The sequence below is a fragment of the Lutjanus erythropterus genome, chromosome 15 (genome assembly GCF_056507025.1).
Source record: "Lutjanus erythropterus isolate fLutEry1 chromosome 15, fLutEry1.hap2, whole genome shotgun sequence".
Classification (NCBI taxonomy): Eukaryota; Metazoa; Chordata; class Actinopteri; order Lutjaniformes; family Lutjanidae; genus Lutjanus; species Lutjanus erythropterus.
Window position 1 is genome coordinate 2,307,870 of NC_139331.1, and position 20,924 is coordinate 2,328,793.

The 20,924-nt window shown below is 38.9% G+C and overlaps 1 pseudogene; it reads right to left on the minus strand.

Moving 5' to 3' along the window:
* Positions 1 to 17,125, minus strand: part of LOC146313867 (signal transducer and activator of transcription 1-alpha/beta-like) — a 33,515-nt pseudogene extending 16,390 nt beyond the window's left edge.
* Positions 17,126 to 20,924: the final 3,799 nt, after the last annotated feature.

Below are 20,924 nucleotides of genomic sequence, written 5' to 3' on the forward strand. Positions count from 1 at the left end.
TCATCAGGTCCACTTTATTTGAACCAGTCAGACAGCAGCCAGTCAAGTTGCAGGAGAGAAACATGAATTGCAGTTAGCAAAACATTCAGGTCAAATCTTACAGACAGAGACGCAACAACTTCCAACTTCGTTCGACATTTGATGTTGCAAAAATAATGTTAAGTTGAGGCTCTGTTATTAAAATACCATTACATTTGGTAATGCAAAAAAAACTGATTTGGTCCCACCTCCCCCCTTTGTCAACATGCTAATGTGAAATAGTTTGAAATGGTCTGATTTAGCCACCAAAACTACTTTGTTAGATTTGGGAAAACATCACGGTTTGGCCTAAAATAAGTATGTTAACATTATGTAACAACCATGACATAAATGCAGTAAGTCATGTGATGCAAGTGACTTAAAACTTAAGATGATCTTGACCTTTGGTTTCATAAGGGGGACAGTCTTATGTTTGTTTGACCCATCCATCCACCCCACCTCTTTCAGACTTTCTTGCTCTTTATACTACGTCCTCTACATTTTTTTATGCATGGTATTTGGACACATTTCTGCCACAAAGAACTTAACAGGAAAGATTGGTGGATCACCTGCATGCAATTTGGACTTAAGCATACACACTGCACGCAATTCGAAGGAGTTTAGTGTTATTGTACATTTTAACTATATGAGGACATATGCTTGTAAATGAAACAGTAAAACAGCTCATATTTCCTTCGAATGAGAGTGGGTGACCAGTGCGCTCCTTGAACAGTATTAGCTGCTAATGCTAACGTACTCACCTCGGGTCTTACATTTCAAAGTAGATTTGTAGATATATGATTAAAGATGCTAGCAGGGCAGGTGAAACGCTCATACAAAGAAGAAGAAGAAGAAGGAGATTAACTTGGAAAGATGGATTTTTGATGGCTTTATCAACTTTTGACAAATCTGAAGTGAATATATAGGGCTGGATACCAAACTTATATAATACTTTTATGGCAACAATTAAATTGCATAATAATATTGGGTATCAAGAAATGCCTTCAGTTTGTTCATTTTAGTTATCAGTATATCCAGTTATCAGGTTGAGTTAAGTGCAATGTAGTTTTCTTTTTGTTGAATTTTTTTTTTATACATTTGGTGTTGGAAAAAAGGAACCAATATTGAAGCCAAGGTCCCATTGATTTATTTTTAATTTTATTTTTTGAATGATACTCAGCCCTCTTTACATCCTATACTTTATCACTAGGAATGACCTGGTTTCTGGATCTACGCTCATAATTTTTGTCATGCTTTTTTTAATACTATCCTTACATTTGCTTCTGAGTCACATGTTTTATCCAAATAAAAGAATGGTCATATAAATTCTGCTAAAAAGGAGGACAATTATAGCAAAGTTGCGTAGAATCTGCTGTGTCTTGCTCATTCTGAATCAAAGCAGAATATGGAGCTCTGACTTCTGCTCGGTATGTAAACACACTTCTGTTTTATTATTATTTTGAAAATCAGCACATTTGAAATATTTGCTTTTCATTTCCTGCCTGTCAGGAAAAAGACAACATCTGGAGAAGATATCATCCACTTCCTTTGCTATGTCACGTAGTTACTGTGACCATGGTAACAGGGGTCTGGGGCGAAGGCAGTGTTCAACAGGAGGAGTTGAGCTCCTTTTCTGCTGAGAGGCAGCGAAATAAAAGCCGAGCGTAGATGAAAGAGAGGCGCGTCAGAACTCGGCTCATCAACAAGATCTTTGACCAAAAAGGCAACTGGCCTTCATCTCTTGCCACCGTCTGTACTCCGCTCCAGAACCCAAATAAAATGAAGTTATAATCTGTCTGTAGTGTGTCTCCTCATGCTGTCTGTGCAGCAAATGAAAGCCCAGTCAGATCTCATTCTGACAGCCATCTTAAATCCACTCAGAGATCTCAGGGGACCGGTTTTCTGCATACTCAATATGCTCACAGCTCCTTCAGCCCACACAGTCGCCATGGCAACCATGGACCACCTCTGGCTTCTAGTGCATCTGTCAGCCAATACCCCCTCGTGAACACACACAAACACACTGCCATCTTGCTTCTTTGTAAGCATGACTGTGTGTTTCTGCAACGGTGAGGAAACTATCTCTGCATGTGTTGCTAAAAAAATTAAATATTTAAGGTAGTTTGGTCAAATATGATGCAAGGAGGATTGAGTAAATCTCAGCCTTGTGGATTTTTGCTCCACCATTTCATCTCCTGTCCAACACAGCGGAGAAGAACGCTGAGATGGCAATGCAGAACTCCCTTTAGTTTTTCGCCATTTTTATCTGAAGAGGGCAGCCTTGAGCCTTTTCTCGAGCAGCCCTGTTGACAATTCTTCATCACAAAAAAAAAAATCCACGCAAACCTGCTGTGTCACAACCCACACTATGAATGTAGGACCACCCATCCAGCACTAAAAGTCCCTGGCTGGGATTTAAACCTTACTGACCCCCGCCCCCACCCGCCAAATCACCTACGGAAGAAAAAAAAATGTATTCTGTGTGTGTGTGTGTGTGTACTGGTATGCATGCATGAATGCGTGTGCACAGGGGAAGGAAAGCGAAGGAGGAGGAGGAGGAGGAGGAGGAGGATGGAGAGCAGCTGAGTGAAGCAGCTCTCTCTCATCACTGAGTAATGTTTCGCGCCGGCTTTTTTTTTTCCTTTTTCAGAAAAGAGTGAAACAGCATTGTGCGTTCAGCTGCGCAGAATGTGTCTATTCTCCCCTCACCCTCTTCTTTTTCACTGGAGATCTTTCTCTTTTGTCACCCTAAACCCTCCCCGCCTTCGCCCTCCAACCCCACCCCTCTAAACCCTTCTGAAGTCCCCACACTTCATCTCAAAAAGGCAGTGCAAGAAAGGGGTGGGGGGGCATGTTGGGGGAGGGGTGTAGTACTGTTGTAATCTGCGATTGTTACAGTCTGCAGCCTTGCTACGCTGTCACCATCCCGAATTGATTTAACCATCAATGGCAGCGTCCATTTACGGGGCTGCTACTGCTGCCCAAATTCAGTTGAATGTGCAATGAGCCCCCCTTTTGCTCCCTTTCCCACCATCGGGTATCAAAGGCTATTGTGTCCAGAGAAAGTAGAGGGGTCACCCATTTACCCCCTGTGGGTCAACCACGAGCTGAGACGAAGGGGAAAGTGAAATAGCAGAGGAAGGAGAGCGAAGAGCAGGAGGTGGAGGTCTTGAAGTGCAACATCAGGACAGAGCACTTCCAGTCGTCAGTACAGGAGGGATAAGTATGTGTGTGTGGCCCTGACGTCAATGCGGCCATTTAATACGACGCTCTGAAAATATTTGGAATCTGAGGCATCTGTGCGCTGTTATCACTGGGATGGATGTTCCTGTTTTGGCCCCGGCTTTCCCTCCTTTGTTGGCTCCCTCCTCAAGGCTGTGTTTACCACGACCGGAGGAAGGAGATTCTTTTCTTCATAACTCGATACCTGCAGCTGGTTTTTCTTCACATCACTACAATCTTCATGTGCTGCTGAAGAAATAAAATCATCACAGAAAATTTAAATCCTCATGAAACAGTGAAATTTTACTGATTGTAAAGATGTCACACACTGTAAAAAGGATAACTAGTAATCGATGTCAAGTTTTCAAATTCACCTGACTCAGAAATAAAGCCAAACGTGACGATGGAAAAGCCCCATTATAAAGCTGTTAGTAATCTTAGCTAGCTCTGTAGCATGGTCATCATCCTTCAAACAAACAGAAACAAAATGAAACTTACCCTGAAATCACTGAGATAGATGTGAAAATATGCTGGCTGTACATGTCGTTTCTTCCTACTTCCTCTCTGATGTCTGACCTCCCTCTTGTTTTCATTGTTGATTCATGAGTTGTTGATTGTTAGAACAGTGGAAAGATAAGCCAAGATGTTTTTGGTGAGTTTCATTTTGTTTGAATGAAGATGATGACTAGCTAGCTAATGTTCACCAAGACTCAAAAAACTCCCTCACCACATACAAAACAAACAGTGAATACTGCCAAGCTAACTGTGGAAAGTGAAGAAACTGACTAAAAGATAAAAAAAAATAATAAATCACTAGGTTGGAGGCAAAGGTAATGTTACCATCGCAGGAAGTAAATGTACAGCTCGTAAAATGTTTGTCAGACTAAATTGTGCATGTAGAGAATTTTTGGCTTCAAGTGGCTCCAATTCCAGCCTGTTTATTTAGGCTTATTACATGTGCCAATATCTGCAGAGCAACTTTGATCTAGTTTCACTTCTGTTTGTGTGGAGCACACTGATGCCAGGGGAGGAACATGAAAATGAGTATTTAGTCTACAGTAGCTTCAGTAAAGCTTGGTGGTGTACAGTAAACAGGAGGGTGCTGTGGACTGTGCAGCCTGATGTTTGTAGAGTGGGGGAGTCATTTGAATAATGGGATTAGGGATGAGGTAATACTACGCTGGCCCTCTATGTGTAAGGTCCACTGATGCACAGTCCAGGATTAACATAGATGTGTTTTTATACACATGAGTAGCTGTTGAGAGAGAAAACTGACAGGCTGTCTGTGTTCAGAGCAGATATGTTAAAATGCTTAAACTACTGTACTTTTACTTTAAGGGCAAATTAAGATATAGTTGGGTTTAATTGCCAAGGTTTTTAGATTTCCAGCTCTGAAAGGATACGGGGAGGTGAACAGAATTTAAACAACACCTCTTTAGCCTCTTTCATGTGTAGTTCCCTGTCAATTCCTGGGATAACCTTTCAGGCACTGCCAGTGATTTTTACTATTCACACACACAGCTTCATTCGGGAACATTTCCATCTTGCACCTTTTCACACATGCCACAGCAATGCTGGAATAGACGGGTTAAGGGACACTTCAGCAGATGGTGTTAATGCAACACATAGATGCAAACAGCCCTAAAACTTAACAGAAGAAGAAGAAGAAGAGGAAGGGGCAAGGCTGGATGTACAGTTTATGAGACAAGTAATGTTGTTTCATGATCTACGTGAATCAGAAACACACATTTGGTACTGTAACACACTAATACAGCTGCATGACCATTTGCTAACAAGATTGGCCCTGAATCCAGTTTGATTTCCAATCTCGAGGTTTCATCTTCAGCTCTTCAAGGTGAGCTCTAACAAAGCTCAGACATTACATTGGTGGTAGCCATGTGATCTCTCTGGTGCTGTGTCACTTCTTGTGCAGGTTCCCCCAGTTGAGTCTTGCTCCAGGTGCATGTGGATGCCCTTCTAGTGGGACGTATGTAACACACTAATACAGCTGCATGATCATTTGCTAACAGTTCTGGACCTTTAGAATGGATACTGCAGCAGACTGTGTACAATACATTAAAAGGAACATTTAAAGAGCGTTGGATGTCTGGAGTCAACCGACCCTTTTATGTGCCTGTCCCTGCATACCAGATTTGGAAGAAGCTAAGAATGAAATTCTTGTCATCATTTACAGTTTCATTCCATGCATATCTTTCATGTGAAGTTCAAATATGGTGAACCTTGTCGCACACATTTGTGCCATTGCCTGATATCTTACAGTCTTGAAAGCTTTCACCTTTTAAGGAACAGGAAGCTGAAGAAGCTACTGTAGCTTGTTAGCTCTGTTGCAAGATTTGCTCATGATTAAACGTCTTCACAACAGAGTCATGAGACAGGTGCAGATGTAACAAAAAATCTTGAGAAAACATTGCCCTGTGATTGACTAAGCTAGCCGGTTAGTAATCTAGCTAGCTTGTGTAGCTGTTGTGACTGAATGGCATCAGCATGTTCATGGTAGTGGTTAGTTCAGCAGTTACACTCCTTTATCCTTTTCAACAAGCCCAAAGAGTGCTCACTATATCAACAAACTTCTGACACTACAAGAACTTTGCTGTGCCACTTTCTAGTATCTCCAGGGCTTGACTGGGTCTCTGTGTCTGGAATAAGGGGTGGAGGCAGAATTCTCAAATGTAGACAAATTAAACCAAAACAGTCTTTGCAGTGGGAAACACTTTTATTCTAAAGGTCAGGATCAGTTAATTATTTCAAAGTCTTTATTTAGAAGTGATTAAAAAGAAGCACAAAACTGCACCTAAAAACTACAATATCTGAATAGAGAATTAGCAATAGAAATGCAATGATTGCAAGATGGAATCAGCAGGACTTTGCTTTCACATGAAGTGATTGTGACCTGCAGCTCCGCTCACTCAGCTGTCCTACATATGAAGTGGTCTCTGTTTGCAGCTGCAACTCAAGTATTCTGAATGTAACGTGTTTGGTGTCGTTCTGTTTCTTCTTCATGTATGGTTATGCTGCTTCGGCTCATGGCTGTTGGTTACTGAGTGTTGCAAGCACTTCAGATATTTATTCACAGATCAAACATTTAATGAAAGTTATAAAAACTATTGGCTGTCTATATTTGGGGTTGGTGGGGTGGAGCTTCTTTTGTAGGATTCTCTGATTCATTGCCTTCAGAAGTTAGATCAATGTTTGGACTTTGAGGACCCAGGTTTAATCCTTGGTTTGATTTTGAGACCTGTTTCCAAAGGAAAGAGTAAAACACTCACCAGATATCACTCCCCTGGACTTCTTTCTATGGGGTTATGTTAAAGATATCGTGTATTGAACCAAGATACAGGAGAATTGAGTACCATCTTGATGTGCTTTGTGCAACTAATGCCCATATAGAGGTGTATTAAATGAGACAAAAAAACCTTCAATATCTACTTTTAATTTTGTAATAATTTCCACAGATTTGTGTGTTCATTTGTAATAAATTTGTTAAACTGTAAAGAGACTTTATGGACACCCTGTATATTTTGTCTTGTAAAGTTTATCAAAAAAACTTGACAAACATATTTTGGCTTTTATAGAAGATTTTGCCTAAGAGTTAATATGCCCTGACACAATCGGTCAATTCAGTATTGTTTTATCTGTTTATCAGCTGTAATTTCAGTGTCAGGATAATAAACAATATTAGAAATTTCCCATCATGGGCTGCAAAATTTATCATGGTTCCACAAATAATTTAAAAAAGGAAGTCAAACTTTAAAGAGTCATAAAAAGTTATTGAATTTTGGCCATTCATAATTCATCAGAAAATTATTGTCCTTCTTCTCATTATTATTATTATTATTATTATTATTATTATTATTATTATTATTATTATTATTATTAGTAGTAGTATATTCTTTATAGTCTCGCATGTGACTGTATAGTATGTAAATATATCTATTTTGTATTTTTTACTTTACTTCTTATTTTTTAAGCACAGATTTTTAAGATACTTAGATTACTTCAGATTAAAAATATTAGTTTTATGTTTTTCTTATGAAAAAATATATGCAAAAATATTTAAAAAACAGACTTAGCTAAGGAGGTCTCTTCTGAAAGATTAAAAAAACTGGAACACATTTGAATGAAAGATAATTGATGAGTACGAATATCCAGTTTTTATCGTAAATACTGAGGTTGGTTTAAAAGTGTACAACTGTGAATTTATTTTGTGTTTGATTGTAGATGGTTCCAGGTGGACTGCTCTGGTCTTCACACTGTCTGTGGGAAACTATGGAGGAGTCTTCAGGTTAGTCCACTTTCTACTGTTAATTCTGATTATACATATAAGTGTAAATACAGCGGTACAACGGCCCCCAGTTCTGAGAAGAAGAGTTGGTCACCAGCCTGAAAGCTAAGCAATGTACTGCTGTGAACAGAGTCAGCAATGAAATGTATTTTCAAATCTGCTTCTCCACATGAAAAGAAAGTTTGTTTGGTACAGACCCAAACAAATACCACATCATCATCATTTTTTTTTCAGTCAAATGCAGGTTTTAAAGCAATACTGACTGAGGGGTCAAAGGTCACAGACATTGAATGTCACCTCTTACGTGCAGCGATTTCTCTGAATTCTCTAAATCTCTTAATGATATTATAGACTTTACACGGTGAGATCTTTAACTTCCTGTCCGTTTTAAAATATATTGCAGGCATCAAGTATTTGTCTATTCTATTGATCAGGTTTTTAGTATCCGATTTTACATTTAAATACCCCAAATAATTATACAAACATGTCAATGAATGTATCAGTAAAATAGCTATTAACATTATAGTTATCAATAATTTGTTCACTTCAACCTGTTATGTATTGGTTTAAGTTCTATATGAAATATTTGACCTGGTCTCACAACCTGACTGTGATCAGTTGTACCACCTGACAGTGATGACAGGAAATATGAATTATTGCATTTTTATTTCAAACACAAAAAAGTTGTTGTTTTTTTTGTCGACAATCTCTAATGAAGTAAGTTTACTAGGAAGTTCATGCATTTATGATAAAATAACATTTGACAACAGCTGTACCACCTGACATCACAAGTGTTTCAGTCGCCTACAAGAGCTGCATGATGTGGCACAAAAGTCACAATACAATTATTTTAACTGAATTTGCAATATGTGATGTGATTAGTGGAAATGATGAGTTTTGCATCACAATTTTCATGTTCACTGAAAACTGTGATGATGTGATATTTATTGAGGTGTGAACCAAACAAACGTGTTTTCTTTGACCTGGAGAAGATTTTTAGCTCAGATCATCTCTGCAGCTCTACACTACCTCATTATAAGACTGTTATCTCACACATTTTTACTTTTTCAAAAAATTGTGATTTGGTTCTGGTTCTGCAATTTGGATTTTGCACTTGTCCATTTTGTGATTTTATTGTGATTGTGATTCATTGTGCAGCTCTACTACCTACCAGTTGAAAGTAAGTATTTGGAGCAGCAGTCTCCTGTTTCCTGTTTGAACCTCTTTTCCTCACTATTAAAGTACGACTGTTACAGTTATGACACCCCGACATTTCAGAACATACACATTGTTGGATAACATTTTTTCAGTAATCTCAACAGCTTTATGTAATTTTTTGTTTTGAAAGGTTTCAAACATAAAATCATGTCATCATCAGTATTTTATTTTAACTAACTATCATTAAAATATCATTTGTAATAGTTTTCTCTTACGGTTTCACCACCTGACATTTTGGGGGGTTTGAGATGTTAAAACATAAAATATATTATTTGAATGTTCTGATTTTTTTTTTAACTAAACAGCCTCCACAGTATACAGTGATATCTGCCATGAATTGATTCAATTATTTTAAAAGGACATTTTGCACTTGGACACAAAAGTCTGTCTGCTGTGTCACTGAGTCTGATATAAATGCAGGGGGGGAAGTAACTAATTACAAATACTCTAATTACTGTAATTAAGTAATTTTTGGCATACTTGTACTTTTATGAGTAGATTTTCAAGTCTGTACTTTTACTCGCACTTAAGTATGCATTACAAAATGTAATCTACTTAGTTACTTTTAAAATCTCAGTGAGTACTGAGTATGATTTGAGTTAATAACCAAACCTTTCATCTGAATTTTAGTAGCCAATCATGTGATCTGATCACAAACAAGCCAATAAAAACATGACATACAAGTGAAAAACAAAACAAAACACTGCAGCAGCACACATTTGGAGTAAAGATGTTAATGATTAATTATTAATCAATTAATTACTGTTAAGAATTTAACCAATAAAAAATGTATTGATGGGTTGAATAGTCATGGCAGTAACTTCACCTCATTTGATGTTTTGTCTGGTGGAGCCATTTATTGAATAAGGAAAATTAAACTAAGACCTAAAATGAGGGGAAAAAAATGACAAAAAAACAGAAAGGAAAATGTTCTGTGTAATATAAATTATTGATTAATAATCATTTTCAACTATGATTTAAGGAAAATGTACAGAATTTGTAACCCTTTCTAGAGGTGACTGACATCAGTGTTTAGAAATAACTAACACTCAGAGTAGTTTTTGTCACAAATACTTTGTACTTTTACTGTACTTAAATATATATGTAACACCAGTACTTTTACTTGTAATTGAGTAATATTTTAGCAGTGTAACAGTACTTGTACTTGAGTACAGATGTCCACCTCTGTATAATTGAAATAAGTGATCAAGGCAGCAGTAGAGCAGAAACTCCTCTGTTCTGTGAGCTAAAATGATGTTTCTGACAGTTGACTGTGGGACTTGGAGAGATATTTGACTTCTGTAACGGTGGTGGTAGACTGAGTATACTTGATATGGCTGATGTTCATAAATGAGCATGTACTCCTACCCAGTCTACCAAGTCTACCACAGTCATGTCAATTCCACATCAGCAGAAGTCTGCAGAGTCCCCACCAGTAGCACCACTTTGGTTTGTCATGAATCAACCCAGCATGTCAACAAGTCTGCTTTGCACCAAGATGTCCTGTCTGAATGCTTTTCACTGAGCCTCATACGAATGAAACCTAAGGCAGTCCACTGTGATTCTGAACAGGTAGTTGACCTCTGTTTCTTAGAGCTTTTCACTCCTTCCATTGAACACAGGCCTAAAAAAACAAGGATTGAACCTGGTTCCTCAAAACTTAAAAGCAGACTTCCTAAGTCAATGAATCAGAGACATGAAATCATCTTTATTAGAGCTTTTCACTCTTTGTTGGATGCAGGTCTCAAAATGAAGTCAAGGATTGAACCTTGTTCCTCAGAACTTGAAAGCAGTGATGTAACTTCTTGAGCCAGCAAATCAGAGATACATGAAATCTCTTTATTAGAGCTTTTCACTCTTTCCTGTTGCACCAGGATTCAACAGTAAGCCAAAGAATGAACCAGGGTCCTGAGACTTGAAAGTAGTGATCTATCTGGCTTGATAGATCAACCAATGAATCACAGATACGCCAAGCCTCTTTCTGAGACCCTTTCAGTTTTGCTGTTGTACAGAGGCCTCAAAAATAACCTGAGGATCAAACCTGATCAAAATCCATATTATTTTCCATGTTTCTCATGGATTGAATTGTGGGTGCAGGTGTTCATCTGTATCTATGTGCATACAATATTATGTTAAAGTATACATGGATATGCATGTTTGTATTTTATCTGCAGGCTCACTACTTTTGTGTACATGCATAACATAATATTAAGTTATTTAAGTTTACTTATTTAAAAAGTGTATCCATATATGTACATTTATTTTCTGTTTGCTCTGTCAACATGAACTAATAAAAAGTTTGCTCACAAAAAAAATAATAATAATAATCTTGTTGTTTAAAGTTGTGAATTCTTGTCTGGAACGAAGCTGTTTTCTGACACAGCAAGTTTAAAGCAAAACAAAACATTTCCTAAATTAGACATATTTCAGATATATATATATATGTATATGAATCTTTAAAGAATAAATTCTCACGAAAAATATATTAGACTGTTGGTATTAATATTGAATATTTAATGTTTGTTGTTACTCACTTACTTTGTAAGTTACTCATTGTTACTTTGTAATTGTGGAACTACTTTTCCACAATTGTCTGGACACTTTGGACTTTATCTGCACAAAGTAGAACTGGACAGGTAGAGATAACAGATAAAGGTAGAAATGACAGAGTTGGAGAATATCAAAGGAAGCTGGCAGACCCCAAAAGTCCAGGTCCTGAAAGGTGAATTCAGTTTCTCCAGAATAAATAAAGTTTCAATCATTCATTCAATCATCTTTTTGTCTTGCTGATTATTATTTCACATATAATCATCAGCTTCTTCCAAAAATAAATGATTGCTTTAGCCGTCCCATTGTAACATCACGTGTGAAAATCAAAACCACAGTTGATAGATTTTGAAATCAAATACTCAGGCTGCTACAGGAAACCTCCACACACACATTCTATGTGATGGAGAGATTCACAGATTTTCCTCACAAACATGAAATCATACTTTGATACTGTTTCCTACAGTAAGAATTGCTGCATTACGACACACAGAATCACATTCTGAAGTTTCACTGGTTTACAGTTGGACATGAAGGCGAGTTTAAAGTCCACATTTCATAAAGAGTAATAGATGTACACAAATAAAGTGAAAGGTCACGTCTATAATCGATTTAAGCCCTATTCATACTTGAATAACTCATTTCTTCAGGAGAGCTGGGGAGACTGTTTTTCTGTCAACCCTTTTTTTAAACTTGATCTTTTTTTCTTTTAGTGTATCAAAAAAATAGATTTGGAAAAAATTTCAACATGGCAGAAAAAAACATCAAGACATAAACGGATGTGACTTCTGTGGATAGATGAGGGCAGAAATTTCTTCTCACACTTACCAAACCTACCTAACCTTATATATTAAATCAATGACATTATATTCTGTTAGTTGAAAAAGTTGTTCATTGACTGTTTCCATGGAAACACTGATGAACGCAGCCATAAAGGTTTGGTTTTCTTTGATTTTGAAGAGAAAGATCACACACCCTGGTGAAAAAGTTTGGCTGTTAAAGCCAGAATTTGTTGGTCTGTGGCACGTTCTGCTGCGGACGACTCGACACCAGAGTAAAATGAGGCTTCTTGTGCTTTGACTGTTCCTGACTGATCACAAGTTTTGTAACTGAGAATCATTCAAACATGATTTAGGGCATCTGACAACAGTTTACATGACTGGTCAATGCCAAAAAATTCAAAAGTATTTTCAGACATTTTAAGCCTACATACAAGTGCCAAGTGTTATTACTATTATTCATTAATTTTTTTTTAAAAATTCTGAATTTTCTATTCAAAAAAAGAAAAAAAAGAAAAGGGGCAATAGTCTGGAAACAAATATTTTTTCCATCCTCTTTTCTTTTGTCTGTAGTTATTCAGAGCCTGAAGTTCCTCAAATCAAATCCCACAGTGTTCCAGACTGTGTAAGAACCCTGACAGACTCTTCTGCACCAACAAAATCTAGGGAAAAACTTTCTTTCTGAGAAAAGTTTCAGGCTATTAGCAGCTCTCTGTACAGACAACTATAACTAGATTATTTTGATACTGACAAAAGCTTTGAAATCTGATGACTCGCAGACAACTTGTGAAGCATCTTTCATTGATGATTTCTAAGCAGATTTAATTATTTGATTGTGATCGACATCAGAGACGTCACACTGAATGATATCAACATGTAACAGCTTCAGATTTGGATTTGTCCTGCTCAATATCTGTACTTACCACAGACTAAATCCTGTCATTTCATCTCCCTCCACTCCGAATGGGGCTTTAGTCTCTCCATTGTTACTGTTCTGACCTGTGTCCAAAATTAAAAGGACCCTGACCCCAGAATCTGAGAGTTTCCAGAGCATCTTACATGATCCTATATAGAAACAAAAGCTCTGAAAGAAAGTACAGTGTGCAGTGAAGAAACTCATCGTCCTCAGTTTTGGTTCTCAAACACTGCACTCATTTGGGAAGAGAAGAAGAAAAAGGACAACAGGTTATTAAATGAATTTGTGACTATCTTTATTTACGAACTACAGAGAAATTAAGTCTAGAATATTGTGCTGAGAACTGTAGGCAGACCTTTATGAGCACCACATGCAGCTGAAAACCAGGACATATGGATAAAAAACTAAACACTGCAGGAGCATGATTAATAGATTAATCGATTAATCTCCATTGAGAATTTAAACAATTACAAATGTATTCATGGATATTTAATCAATCAGTCAGAAATGGCACTGCACCTCATTTTGTCTGGTGGAGCCTTTTGTTAAATAAAGAAACTTAAACTTAAAATGACAAAGAAATTACCAAAATAAAGCATCTTATGAATTATTATTGATTAATCGATTGTTGGCATTTTTAACTATCGGTTAAGGAAAAAATTTGAAACCTTAATTGGAGGAGGTGATGGCAGAAATGCATTTCTATCACCAGTACTTTCACCTGTAATTGAGTAATATTTTTGTAATGTAACAGTTCTTGTATTTGAGTACAAATTTTCAGTTCTCTTTCCACCACTGGTTTCAGTCTGGACCCTGTCTTCATGTTTCTGTGTCTAAGTGAACAATGGAAACAAGTTTTTTTTAAATTCATGTGTGACAAGATAAGAGTGATGAAGGAAGAGAACTTTCTAATGTGACCAGTGAACAGGTGGAGCGTCGTCATGATGATTGGCGTTGATTTGGATTGAGACCAGTTTAACCAGAACTCTAACTGGGAGCGGGAAAGTCAGCACTGACACTGCAGCCTGTTAGTCAGCCGTCTCACTCAATACTTGTCTTTGTTACTCACTTCCACACAAAAACTTGGGAAAATACACACATTAGCCATTAAATGCTATCATGCAAAAAGCAGCACATGATGATGTTTGAAGAGGAAAAGCAACTACATTCAGTAAAAATGAAGTGCAACAGATGTGGAGAATTATTCAGCGCAGAGCAACAGGTTAAAGTTGTGTTTCATGTTTTGTCTAGTTACGGTTGCTAAGCTATGATTGGACAGTTGCTGTTGGAGGTGAGGCTTAGTGAAGGGTCAGTTTGCTGCATTTGAATTACAAAGACAGTGTCTTTGAAAATACTTCAGTAAGTTCATGTGCAGCAGCTGATTTACAGCAGATTGTGAATAAATGTAATGAAGTAAAAAGAAAGACATGATTTTTGTCTCTGAAACATGGTGGAGAAGAAGAATCAGAAAAATACAAGTAGTCAAGTATTGTACTTGAGTAATGTGTGCAGGTGTGTGACTTACTCTCTGAGGGTTTGGGGTAGTACTTCCTGAAGGCCTTGTCTTTTGGGATGTCGGGGTAGAGGAAGCGGAGCCGGTTCTTGGGGATGTTTTCGGCGGCCATCACCTTGTAGGTGCGGATGATGTCGGGCAGGGAGACGGCGGTCAGCTCCTTCTTCGTGTTCGGCTCCACAGACTGGAAGACCGGCTTGTCTGGGTTCCAAAATGACAGATATTACAAACTCAAGCTCAAACAGTGGAAAAATTCAAAACTTGGCTCTGCTTTTGGATGTTCTACTGAAAGAAATGTCAAAAATAAAAAAACAGGAAGTACCATTCATTTCACAATATTTTACTTTTCCAAATGTGTTGAGTTTGACAAATCAAAATGAGTAATCCTTATTATAATCTGACATGAGTGACTGATGGTGTGCTCTCCGTGGACGTGGTGTTGGATCCAGGTGAAGGTGATGCTCTGTCTCTGCTGCTCTCACTGAACCTGAGCAGGAAGGTCCCGGGACACTTGTCTCTCAGCAGAGTCTTCTCCCTCTCCTTGCTGATGAAGCCCATGATGGAGCTGCACACAGACGACAAAGACATTCACAAATCCACTCTGGACATCTCGGAAATGGTCACCACTCACTCTGAAAATCACAAAACACAAAAACGCTGCTCAGCCATTGTTCCTCGTCTTTTAATCACATCCTGGATTCCATCCATTCCAGCCAGAAGGGAAAAGATTTCTCATTGGCACTTTTCTGCAGGACAAAAGACACAGATGTTTAGTTGAGCAAAAATGAATTAAGTGTACAGATACCACTTCTGAAAAAAGTAAAAGAAATACATTTTGCCATAATCTTTATTTATATTTCTAGTATTATGTTAGTATGCACTAACATGCCACAGCAAATTCCTTGTAAGTGAAAACCTACCTGGCAATAAACCCATTTCTGATTTTGACATTTTCATAACCTGGCTGACTGAGTCTCACCTTGCAGAAATTGGTCCAGGGAATGAGTCCCTCTGGGTTCCTCTGGGCTTTGGCTCCTGCAGAGAAACATTCAGGTTTACATTAAACAGGCCTTAAAAACATCCGCAGCTATCAGAGGGGTTTATTTTGCTTCTTGTTACATTTTTGTTTTTTGCGTTTGATCGTGCCCAGCAGTTTCTCGGCCAGCATGTTGAGCTGCTCCTGGTTCAGGCCTCGCTTGGTGACGAAGTAGAACTGCCAGCTGAGAACCTCCGACAGCTGAGACCACTTCACTGGAGGAGGGGTGAGGAAGAACTTCAGATTCTGAAGATGACAAGAGAAAAGAAATCTTAACACACCCGACTGCTACTGGATTTCTGAAGTCAACCAAGATATTTGAGATTGATACAAAAAAAAATCACTTATTTATCCAACGATTTTTACATAAACAAGTGACACATAGAAACATTTGCAACAACCTTAATTTTAGTTATATAAATACACAGAATTGCACTTTCTGTAAACCTTTTGTACAGTTATGATTGCAGACTTTCCCTCTACCTCCTTACACTCAAATGCACCATAAAGAAGCTAAAGATGAATCAGACTGATAGCATTTCATACATCTTCTATAGATGATGTGATATTTGTAGCTCACCTTGGGCTCAGTGGTCAGCATGTTGTACCACAGGATGGAGGCCCAGCCACTGGGCAGCTGACACACATTAGAGATGACCACAGCAGGGAGAGACGTGGCCTACAACAACAATAACAACAACAACAACAACAAACACATGCAAACAACAAGATGTTAACAATAACTTGAAAATTTCACATGAAATTTTGAGTGTGCCTGACGCTCACTGCCGACTAGTATCCCCACCATAATGCCAGCAGTATTAATAGCAGTAGATGTATCACTGAGGTTGTGTGTGTCTGTGTGTGCATGTGTGTATGTACGCGAGTGTGTGTGTCTCTGTGTTAGTGTCAGTAAAAGTCCTCTTACAGATAGAAAGAACAGCTTTTGTGTGTGTGTGTGTGTGTGTGTGTGTGTGTGTGTGTGTGTGTATATAAGGTTTCTAAAATGTCAAAATTGGACACTTCAGGTGTAATTCTCTCTGTGTGAGGTTTGAACAGCCATAAAACAGCTTTAGGTCAATCCACCAATCAGAAGACAGGACCAGTCTGCGGTTGGTGAAATTGCCTCGCCTGTATGTTACAGCACAGAGAAATCTGAATACTGAAAGGACCAAAAGAAAGAAAGAATGAAAGAATTTAACCTGAAGCAGATCAAGGTTTGAATTTATGAACAGCTGAAATAGACCACAGTCTAAAATATCAAAATTGGACACAGAAAGACAAGACAGACAGAAGCAGACAGAGCAACAGAGACAGGCAGACAGACAGTCTTTTTAAACTGTTAATAATGTCTAACCTTGAGCTGCTTCAGGTGTAATTGTCTCTGTATGAGGATTTAACTGCTAAGAACTCAGGTTGGTGAAATCGACCAATCACCTGTGAGCAACAGCACAGTCAGTGTTAAATACTCCAAAGAAATACCTCTCCAACTCCAGCTGTTTAATGAAACACTGTAATCGCTACAGATAAAAACCACATACGATGAGTGAGAGGACAGGTTGCCGAACGCCATGGTGCAACTTTTATTTCTGTGGTATGAAAAATGTGACCACCATCACGATGGAAAAAACTGGAATCATCTGCTTTCTTCCAGAAGTTTTGGCTATTGCTTAACATGGGAGTGAATGGAGCAGTTGGTTGGACTTGTTGTCATTTTAGACCTCAGCCAACCAAAACCATTTTGTCTGTTTGCTTCGGCAGTCACACCTCTGCGACCGGCACGACTTTTCCTACAATCTGATGTATAATTTGTCTATGTAGAGTGAAAACTGAGGCCGTGGACGTGAGTTTAAGAGAAAATATCTAGATGATTTTACAGCTCCTCTCCACTCTAGTGATGACATCACCCACTCTAGCTCTCACGCAATACACACCCATTATAAAGTCTGAAACAGACTGAAAATCTCCCAAAACAAAAACTGTGAGTTCCCAAATTCAAAATCCCATTCACTTTGAATGGGAAATTTTTTTGCAATTTGTTGCGATTTTCGTGGAAACAAAACTCATGGCACACTTGTCCTGAATTTTCCACACATTTTGATGTGCTTTTCATGCACATGCTCCCAACGATGCGGAACTAGTTACGTGCTGAAAATCCGGTGGAAGAAAAATATTAAGGAGAAAAAGTACAGAGGATTATATATAGTGTGCCTCCTCAGGCACACTGAATAAGTATGGAGGATTATTTATAGTGTGCCTGCACATCAGGCACATTGAATTGTTGATATGGCAGCTAAGGTCAGAGATGTGTTTGTGTTGAATCTCTGAACGGAGCAGACAGCTGCATCTACTGTCTAGAAGAAAGACAGTGTGTCTGTTAGGAGTTAGTGCGGGCCTCTCAATGACCTCAACGCCTATTTGATACCTAAAACTGAAAAAACTAACTAACCAAACTAACCAAAACCGTCTTTGTTAGTCTTTTAACTGTTCCAACAACCACCAGTTATGGTTTGGTTGGAATAAACCCTTGATTCACAGAGTTAGATCTGAAAATATTCTTGCTGTGCCTCAGCAGGCAGCCATGAAATGGGCAGCAACATAATCCTTGGAGACAAATGCACTCAAACACAAAAAGTGCTGTTTTTGTCACTGACGGGCTTGTTATTTAAAGTGTCTGACAACATTATGGGAAGGATGCCCAGAAAGAAAGACCTCTTTGTCAAGGAGTAAGATCGTTCTTGTTTAAACGGAAATAGTCGTCATAATACAATCACAATAAACTATATATGTATATAGCACACTCAGAACACAGCTGCATGATCTAAAAGATAAAAACTAAACACATTGTCAACACAAAGATAGTAAAACTACAGAATCAATAAAAGGACATTTTAAAAAAAAGTGGGTTTTGTGATTTAAAAGATGGGGAAGAATTTGCTGTCCTGATCTCCTCAGGTAGGTTGTTCCACAGTCTCAGAGCTCTGATTGCAAAGTCTCTATCACCCTCATGTACAAATCTTGATCTTGGAACAACGAGCAACGACACATATGAGGATCTCAGTAAGGAACGGAGGGAACTAAAAGCTCAGCTGAATAGGGGCAAGGCCCCTCAAAGTTTTGTATGTCACTCTCTTTCACCAGTCCACTGACAAAAAAAATTAGAAAAAATGTCTTTCCATTTCCCACTATCACCAACTCTGGGTTGGTCGAAATAAACATGCACTAATATGCATGTGTGGCCGAACTGGCCAGCAAAATAAAGAACAGAGAAGCCTGAATTCATCTTCTGCTCAGGCTCAGGACACACAACTCCACTATATTTTTACATATCAAATAGTTGTTTGCTGCTATATTAGTCTGATGCACCAGATGCACACTCCTACCATTGGCCGTGGTACTGCTGCATCCGCTAAGTCCTCAGGAAACAAGAACAACCTCCGAGCTACAACCTACATGCTGAAAACGGCAAATTAGCGCCTAGGACACTAATGGTATGAACTTTAACAAGCTAACAGCTGTTAGCTTTTCTTTTGCAGGGATGTAGTCATTTTAATGACAGAAGTCACCTCCTGATTGCAAATGTTCCAACAAGTTCCTCATCAGCACTATTTTGCAGCAGCACCGTCACTGCATCCAGGACTTAGTGTTGCAAAACAGCAGGGCATTTTTTTTCCTTGTTGCAGAATGTGTATGTGTGGAGCCAGACCTTTCTCTACCACTGTGCTGTGGAGTGAGGTCTGGCTATGTGAGACTACTGCTATATAAATGTTCAAAATCTTATTTATATAACCTTTAAATTAATAAAACATTAGAATAAAATCAAGTAAACAAAAATACTGAAACAAGGCCAGTGACAATCAGTCAATTTGAGGCCTCTGGCTGCTAAAAGCCATCTGAAATATGCTTTCTTATGCTAATGAAGTGAAGTTCATCTTCAAAACAAAGTCAGCAATTTGCCATCTGCACAGTTAACAATGTTTTATTATTGTCACACTAATGTTAATTACATCAACAAGCTGGGTTTCTTGGCATGGCAAGATGTTTTGACACTCGAGTGCTGTGTGTGTGTGCCAACAGTGAAATTCAAGAGATGCAGCTCCTCGTCCAATCAGATCGCTCCTATAGGACTCTGGGTTTCTATAGGGCTCAGACACAGGTGACTTGAATCCAGCCAGAGTCCACGATAATGTTCCAATTAGCTGCACAGGCACCATTCAGCAAAGTTCAGCACTGTAACTATGTTTTGTCGGCTAAGCGGGGGAGACTCCAGGGAGGGACTGAGACACTTCATTATTCCACTCAGCGGCCTGTATCCTGCATGTCTGGACAAGTTGTTTTTCACTCTGTGACAAGTCTCAGGTTTATATGCAGGCCTGTTACTCTATCTGCTAATTGTCCAGGAAGAGCTCTATTGGAGAAAGTGAAGTGTTGAAGTTTTAAACGGAGCAGAGGGAAAGCAGAGAATCCCTCTACCGCTAAAGTAGCCTTGGGCGACTGCAATTATGCATAGGATATCTTTGGGTTGGTTCATGTGCCAGAATACAGATGAGGCTGCCTTTCACATTCCTCTCCTCTACAAAGAGAGTATCACTCCCCTGTCACCCAGGAAAGGGCCGCTGTGCTCCACTCCCTTTATTTCAGTTTTGCTCCCGAAGTTTCCATGGTAACCTAAATACTATTCAAGCCTTGCAAGCAAAGCAGTCCTCACAGGTTCTTTAAAGAGAAGAATGCCACAAATGCAGCTCCTTCAAAACAACTGTTGAGCGAGGGCCGCTTAGAATTTCTCCATCTCAGATGCCAATTTTTCCCTGTGGATTCAAAGCTTGGGAAAAAAGATAAAGAAGCTGGATCCTTCAAGATAATGCTGGCCATGGTTTATTCAAAGTGGAGAGTGTGTGATGAGGCTGCAGGCTTCTGTATAAAGACGTGAGGTTGGCTTTAATCACCCATTTGATTTTTGCTCACTAAAACAGCTCTCAGTCTGATGCGATGGGGGAGGGGAGCGATGGAGTAATAAGACTGATGTAACATGAGTGTATTTCTATGGTGAGCTTGTCGCTGAGTAACCAGTTGCCTTGGCAACCCTCTCCTTCCCACTTCCCCACCACCACTATTCCCCAGCCGCTCTCTCTCCTTCAGCGCAGTCCTTCTGATCTCCGTTACCGGAGGAGGATATTAAAGAGTTCTTATCAAGGCTTCAGATGACAACAAGGCCAGTGTAACCAGCGCTCCTGCACAGGTCCAGATAAACGACACGGGCCCGGTGTCATCCGCCATATGGTCCTGAGTGGCTCTCAGGAGAGTCACTGCTGTGTGTCTGTGCTAATGGCTCCGCTCAGACAAATGAGACCTGAGGGCCGGATGGTTGACAC